The following is an 8,757-nucleotide window of genomic DNA, read 5'->3' as shown; positions in this document are numbered from 1 at the left end:
GCTCAAAACAATGCACAGAACATGGTGGTATGGTTCTAGGGTTAGAAGCAAAGTTAACCCATAACAAGCTAACAACAGCAAGCTAAAACTGAGCTAAAAGCTATCCCTAACCCCCCCCACACACACACACACACAAAAAGGTACTTACCATCTGCCTCTTCAAGCTATGAAAGGGTGTTAAACATTACAATTTACATACTTTCAACAAAACCTAAACAATCAAACACTGCTCTTTAAAGAAAGAACATGCATTCTAGCTCATTTGAAAATAAAAACACACAAAGGATGATTTCTCAAATCACTAAAAATACAGTACAGCTTAAATCAACAACATTGTATAACAAACATACCCACATTGTTTTCCTGTCATCAATACAAATCCTCAAAGAGCACTCCCAGAAACTTTATTGTGCTCAAATTACAATACTACATCATGACAATTGGCAATATAACATTCAGTGAGCATTAAACAATTTCAAGGACATTGCATTACAATTAATTAAAAACAAAGTTTACAGTTAGGGACATTGCCCTTAACAATACAAAACAATTTACAAACCATTTTTCCCCATCATAATCAGGTTCTTTACAATCCAAGAAAACACCACATTACAAGCTACAATGATTCCACATTCACTTACTCAAAATAATACACAGAACAAGTTTACTTAACATACCACAACTATTTACTTCTTTTAAAAGTCCATTACTACTTCAGACAGGCTCCTCAACTCCATCCAGACATGATTTGGTTGTAGAAAAAGTCTAAAGTTGAAACACTGGCAGAGGTAAAAGGTCCACTCAAAAGCTGCTCCTGATGAGGCCTCTTCAAGATGCACACCATTTTCACCTTCTGTTCCAATTCTGGTCAGGAAATAAAAATCTCACACTACAAACACCTCTCTTGGAAGATGGACACCGTCTCCCACATCTGCACCAGATGCAGACATACAGGTACCCAATGAAACAAAGATCTGGCCACCACCTCCCACAAAATGACCAAAGTAGAAAAAAAAAACAACTTAAAGATGAGTTTACATTTATATTAAACATCAAAATAAAATACTTCAATTCATAACAAAACCTCCCCCAAAACCAAGACCTCCCTTCCCACAGAATACCCCTTGCAAAAAAAAAGGTAATTGTGCAGTTTCCCCATTAAGAAACAACTAAACTACCTCCACAATCAAAGAGAAAGAAATGCTCCAACTTCAGTTTTACATTGTATGAAAAAAAACATACCACCAACAACATACTTTACCTCCAGTACAATATTCACAATTCAACAAGCTTTAAATGCCAGACATAACTAAAAACATTTGACCAAATTAGTCCCTAACCCTTTAATTCCTCATTCTTCTCCCATCTGAAAGGAAAAACCATCATGTAATTATTCCAAATGTCAACTTGCCATCAAAAATTACTTTAGATATACAACAATAATCAGTTACACACCCCAAACATACATCTCAATTTCTCCAACTCAAATCTTCCCAGAACACTGACCATGATCTAAAAATACTACCTTCTTGTCAACCCCTAAAATGTGTATTCTCTTACCTGCCATCCTTGTGAAAGCACTCATCCAGGATTGTATTGTCTTATTTCTTTGAATGCTTACAAAAAGCAAGGAAAATTAACAAATTCAGGTCCCGAGAGGTTTAAATCCTCATCTACCAGCCTTTGGAAAGCCATTTACAAAGGTCATCTTATTGAAGATAACCCATAGGTGAAAACATTTCAATTAAAAGATGAAAAAAAATCCAGATTTCAAAGAAAGTTTAGTTTCAACTGAATATGCTACCTTTCCACCCAACACATACCAAAATCTTTCCCAAACTCACATTAAATATTCTAAACACCTTCAAATTGTTTTTCAAATTACAACCCAAAACCAACAAACACATCAAAACCACCCACCTTCAGGACATCACAGCTGCAAGCCAAGAGCTCCTACCCTTACAGGAGCCGGAAACAGAATGACTACCAGCCCCCAGACTGTGTCTTTAAAACCCTCATGATTAACTCAGAGGTGTGGCCAATTCACCAAGAACCTATCCCAACATCTCCTTGAAATGGTCAATTTGCAAACCCCTATTGTTTATAATGCAACACACACCTGTTTCCAATAACTAAACAAGTATTAGCCAGCCCATCTACAGATCCAGCCATTCAGAATGCACGGGTGATAATGCTGGGGGTTACTTAGAGGATCAGGATCTGCTGGGTACCACAAGTTTTTACAAATACTCAGTTGTGGGACTACACTACTTTGTGGAACATTTGGACAGTCTTTAGAAGAAAGTTAAGTTTCAACTGAATATGCCACCTTTCCACCAGACACATACCAAAAACCTTCTCAAACTCACAGTGCACAAATATTCTAAACACCTTCAACCTTCAAACTTTTTCAAATTACTACCCAAACACATCAAAACCACTCACCTTTCTCCGCAGTCTTCAGGCCACCACATCTGCAAGCCAAGAGCTCCTACCCTAGCAGGAGCCAGAAACAGAATGACTACTGATCCCAATGCTGTGTCTTTAAAACCCTCATGATTAACTCAGAGGTGTGGCTAATTCAGCAAGAACCTATCCCAACATCTCCTCGAAATGGTCAATTAACAATACCATATTGTTTATAATGCGACACACCAGTTTCCAATGACTAAGTATTAGCCAGCCCATCTACAGATCCAGCCATTCAGAATGCATGGGTGACAATGCAAGGGTACTTAAGAGGTTCAGGATCTGCTGGGTACCAAAACTTTTTACAGATACTTAGTTGTGGGACTACACTACTTTGTGGAACATTTGGACAGTCACCAGAAAATGTCTAATTTTGAATCCCATTCAAAGGGGATGTTCAATCTTTTTTCAGTAATAGAAATCAAATTGTATACTGTGTATGACAGCGTGTTAAATATTAAAGTACTTAAAAAGTAGGTAGATTTAATAAAAACAAGATTTCTCAGTTGGAAATATAAAAATGTTTAATAATATACTGTAAATTAAAAACAGAAGCATAATGTAATATATAAATAATGTACACACAATAGATGGTAGTGGAAGCTAAATAATAAAATGTACACAACAGTATTCCACCTTCATACATATTTTTATGCATCAAAATCTTTAACTTGGTGACTTACAATGGATTATGGAAAAGTTTAAACATGTTGCTTCTACCATTATAAAGTTTATATACTGTACTTCATAAAACATCATAATGTTTTATCCTTTTCTAAGAATGTATAGTAAAAACACCACTTCCTGTTATTATAAAAAAGTGGTACTGAATTAATACCACTTGATAATAATTTTAAAATGGAACTGTGATGTTTTGGAAACAATTTGACATTTAATTATTAAAACTTTTAGTGTCCCCATTGAGGTAATGGAAAATAGATAAAATCACCGCATTGGCCATATATGATTTTTTGATATTAGGAATTTGTCTTTTCATAGACCCCAACTTGCTCTCCACGAGACACACAGACAGGGAGAGCAGCTGGGGGTCAGAGCACAGGGTCAGCCATTTTTACAGTGTCCCCAGAGCAGTTGGGGGTTCACTCAGGAGCCCAATGGCATAGGACTCCTCTGCCAGCCACAGAGCCACTACACTGCCCCAAGGAAAAGGGGACTTCCTGGCTCATATGGGGATTGAACCCACAACCTTGGTGTTATCAGCACCACATGCTTACTAATTGAGCTAACCAGCCCCCAAAAGACTGCTCATGGACCGTAATGTAGCACGCTCTACCCTATTTCATGCATCAAGAATTTTTACTATCTAAACCTATTTTTAACATGCTTGTGGTTTGAACATGGTGTGTCTTTTTTTGCAGATATATAAAAATATAGTGTACCTACTATTTACTTTTTAATGAGACTGTTTATTAGAAAAAAAACATGTGCCCTAAGCAGGAACTGAACCCAGATCTCCCAGAGAGGAACCCACCCCCCAAACGCACTACACCAACAGAGCACTTGCAACCATTGCTGAAACAGACAGGTCAAAATGTACCGAAAGGAATCAAGAGTGAACGAGTCAGAAAAAAAATTACAAAGAAGTGGACTGCGGTTATACCATCAGTTATATAAATATATCATATTTTGATCTATTAATATCATTACTAATTTCTTTTACTACATGATTCCATATTATATTCCCTACTAAGCAGATTCTAAAAAGTACACTTTTTTACTGGCATAAAAACAGCAAGGATTCATAGAAAATATATATAATTATATATTAAAATAGTATTTTAAACTACAAATATAGTCAGAAAGAGCACATCACAACTTTTCCAAAATAACTACAGTAAGTGACATAGTTAAAGACTGATGCATAAAATGTTTGTAAAGTGGAAAATTGTTGTGTACTGTTTATTTAAGCTACCACTATCAGCCATGGACATTAAATATAATGTTTATATTCCTATATTAATATCTTTTATGATAATATGATCTTGAAGGACATTATGCTCCTGTTATTTTTATGCTCAGCTACCAAAATTTCCCTTTAGCTGTAAAATTCCATATTAATATTTAAACATGCACTTTGAATGCTTATTTCTGTATAAATCTCTTGATCACCAAACACAGAGAAGCTCAAAAGTGAAAACAGGAAGAATCAATGAATAGCATCCCACTCATAAGATTCAATCAGTTGCACTTTATTTAACCCAAAAAATGATAAATTTAGAATCCATCTTCAAATGAATAGACCTATTATATTGAGTTTGAATATCTTTTGATTTATAATAATGATTGCTTACACTTATATAGCACTTTTCTGGACACTCCACTCAAAGCACTTTACGGGTAATGGGGATCCCCTCCACCACCACCAATGTGCAGCACCCACCTGGATGATGCACCAGTCCGCTCCCCACACACCAGTTCTCAGTGGAGAGGAGAGCAGAGTGATGAAGCCAATTCATAGATAGGGATTATTAGGAGGCCATGATTGGTAAGGACCAATGGGAAATGTGGCTAGGACACTGGGGTTACACCTCTACTCTTTACAAGAAACACCATGGGATTTTTAATGACCACAGAGAGTCAGGACCTCGGTTTTACATCTCATGCGAAGGACAGCACCTGTTTACAGTATAGTGTCCCCATCACTATACTGAGGCATTAGGACCCACATGGACCACAGGGTGAGCACCACCTGCTGGCCCCACTAACACCTCTTTCAGCAGCAACCTTAGTTTTGCCCAGGAGGTCTCTCATCCAGGTACTGACCATGCTCACACCTGCTTAGCTTCAGTGGGTTCCCAGTTGCAGGTTGCAGGGTGATATGGCTGCTGGCTCTAAGCTTGTTAATTTAATCTTGTTTTCAGCTATTCACTATAGGTGTCAGCTATGAAGGTTTTACCCCTCACTGGACTTGGTATATTCTGAGGGGGAGGAGCCACCCCAGCTCAGAGGATAAAAGAGCAGACTCCCTGTGCCTCTGTTTTCATTCAAGAGTCCAGGAGCTGAGGAGAGTGGTGAGTACTGTTTCTTTACTGGTTTTGGGACAAATCTTTCATTTGCTAGTTAGTCCCATGTTTTTTCTTACAAACTTTATTTTAGAAAAGGAGTGCTTAGATTAAATTCACTTGGCTGCTCCTACAAAACTTTTGTTGAGAAAAGTACTTTTACTTTTAGATTGATATTTAAGAACCCAATCTACTACCTTTTTTGTAATAGCCTACTCATACTTGTTAAAGTTTCTACTGACTTTATAATTTGTGGAAACTTCCAAACAGCTCCATATTAATTAAGAGGACCTATTTCATTATCTTGCCAGCAGCCATATCACCCTGCAGGTCCCAGATGGTAGCCCACTAAAGCTAAGCAGACGTGAGCCTGGTCAATACCTGAATTGGAGACCTCCTGGGAAAAACTAAGGTTGCTGCTGGAAGAGCTGTTATTTGGGCTTGCAGGGGGCACTCACCTTTCAGTCTAGGTGGGTCCTAATGTGAAGGGGACACTACACTGTAAAAAGGCACAGTCCTTCACATGAAAAGTAAAACTGAGATCCTGTGGTCATAAAAACTCCCAGGGCATTTCTCAAAAAGAGTAGGGGTATTACCCTGGTGTCCTGGTCTATTTTCCCATTGGCCCTTACTGATCATGTACTCCTAATAACCCCATCTCTGAGCTGGCTCCATCACTCTGTTCTCTTCCACAGTGAGAGCTGGTGTGTGGTGAGAGTTCTGACACACTATGGCTGCGTTTGCATCATGCAGGTAAGGCTGCACATTGGTGGTGATGGAGGGGACTCCCCATTGCCTGTAAAGCACTTTGAGTGGAGTGTCCAGAAAATCACTATATAAGTGTAAGCAATTATTATAATGTAATTAACTTTAAAAGGTTATAAGAAAAACAAGATATGATACTTGAAAAACTGGAATTTAACTAATGAAATGGACTACATTATAGTCCAGCACAGACTGAACCAATACACACTTTAACCTCTGGGATTGGAGAAAAAGACCCCTAAGCCCTAATAGTTTGAATTAACTGAGCACTTTAGCTACCGTACCAAAAACAGAAGCATAATAAATCAACAAAACCTTGATAAGTACAATAACTACTAATCTCCTATGGCTCATATGAGTATGGCACAACTAGAGTGACATTTAAAATCTTTCAGAACATAGCATGTCACAGTTTCCTTCAATTTAATTACATCTAAAAGCAGTTGAACTTAAAGCTGGATCTGGATCTGACCTTTTCATATAATTTCCTCTCACCCCCTTCAAAATAAGATTCACGTACCTATTGTTTGTTAATCTGGAGGACTTTGGAGGCAAGAATGGGAGACATGTCACAACTGCCGTGATGGTCTGGAAAACACTACAAGGCAAATCCTTGAGCTGAACACCCTGGATTCTTTTAAAAATGACGAATAAAAGGCTGCTGTGAATCAACTAGCAACCCAACAGTTTGACATGATAATTACTCATGTTAAACCCGACTATTTTTATTTACCCTATGAATGATACATATCATTGCTAAAGTCAATGTGCACATTCTTGCTCCTCTCCAGGACATCATTGTGGTTGTCAATGACTCGTCCACCCTGTGCTCATAAAAATAAACACTCCTTACACATGGTCCTTGTGTCACCAGTTTATTTTTCTACACATTACATTTTATTTATGAAAACTAGTTCAGAAGCAGTCCAGGAGCATGGAGGTGGGTTAATTGCATTTTGGCATGATTAGACCTGAGGAATGGACTGGCATCCCACCCATCATCAGTGCAGTGAGCTGTATGGGTAAACCATTGTAAATGGATTTATACCTCCTAGTTGGCAGTTATCAGTCATTTAAACCAGACCTCACTAACCAAACAATCTAATTACAGTTTAAAACTGTGTAACACTTACATTTTCTAGACCATTAACCTCTTTTGAATTTAACCCTTTGTACTGCCAGCATGGCTAACAGTTGTCTCTACCCCAAACTGCAACCTCTACAGAACTCAATACAATTCTGACAACTCCTTTTTTCATAAATAAACTATTATATTCCTGCTGTTGGTCTACTCTGTAATCTTAAACTGCTGCAGCTATAACAATTTCACACTAACTAATTACATAAATATTTCACAAACAAGGTGTTACAAAAATAGCACTTTTCTTTGCAATGCAGTCTCAATCTATGCAGTATGAAATGGCTTGATCTGTAGCAGTACTTGTACTATCTCAGTCCCACACTTTTGTACCCCTTTAAAAGACATCAACTGTTACATTAAGAGATTTAGTAATGCCACCAGCCCAATTCACCGCAAATACAATAAACCTGATATACTACACAACATACTTAAGTAAACTGCTTTTCAGACATTTTCACTTGAAATGGAATGGAAAACTGAAATTATACAGCAATTACTCTTAAATGAAAGTGTATAGTGGGAGGCACCACGGACAGCACCAGTAAAAAGTCAACACCCCAGCTGAGGAGACAGAAGCACCAGTGTGAGGTTAGCTGGGATCAAAAACAATACAAAAAGTGAGAAAATAAAGTAAGTGACTGCCATGTTACCTACAAGCTGGGCTTAACCTATCTAATGGGGTCCAGCTTGGGGAAAAAACTGCTATCACAGCAGTCACCAGACTGGATAGTTGCTATTCAGTGGGGACCAGTCTGTGCATAACAAGTTAGTGCATAAAAAGGTGCATGCGTTTGCCTGCCCCTGTGAAAGGGCATAAAGGGACAGGCAAAACAGAAGATGAAAACCTAAGACAGGTACAATCCTCAGCAGGACTGATGGTGCAAAAACACCATCATCCAGGGGTGGCTCTGCTCCTCTCGGAGGATGTCCAGTGTGCCTTTATAGGACCTGCCCAGCTGGGACTCATAAGCTGGAAGCCAGGACACCTGGTACTACAAAGACAAGGGGTTACCCTTCTACCAGGGCTCCACCTCCACACTGGGCCCACCCCTGCATAATGCCACCCCAGCATATAAACAAATGGGAATAAATGTGCATATTCATTTCTACACTATTTCACTATGCACAAATCACCCAGTGGCCAATTTAAAAACATTTAAAAACCACAAACTGCATTTCAATTCTGTGTTTTACACCGTCAATTTCTAAAATATATACCTTAAAGCTCACCTATTTTCTCCACAAATACCACAGGTTTTCATAATACAGGAATGTATACAAATGCTTAGATCACTAAAAATAAAATTAAAACTGCTTATAAACATCCTCTATGCTGAGGAATGTACCCAAAGAGTACCC

General features: G+C 38.2%; 1 long non-coding RNA gene across 1 annotated transcript; it reads right to left on the bottom strand.

Annotated features, from left to right (window-relative positions):
• Positions 1–489: 489 nt before the first annotated feature.
• LOC148654186 (uncharacterized) lies at positions 490–2,497 on the bottom strand. Its single transcript, XR_015941561.1, has 2 exons — positions 2,446–2,497; positions 490–864 (listed from the first exon to the last, which is right to left on the bottom strand). It is a non-coding gene; the product is annotated as an uncharacterized LOC148654186 (long non-coding RNA).
• Positions 2,498–8,757: the final 6,260 nt, after the last annotated feature.

This window comes from Lepisosteus platostomus, chromosome 10, assembly GCF_059453375.1.
Source record: "Lepisosteus platostomus isolate fLepPlt1 chromosome 10, fLepPlt1.hap1, whole genome shotgun sequence".
Taxonomy (NCBI): Eukaryota; Metazoa; Chordata; class Actinopteri; order Semionotiformes; family Lepisosteidae; genus Lepisosteus; species Lepisosteus platostomus.
This window is presented reverse-complemented; position numbering and strand designations above follow the sequence as displayed.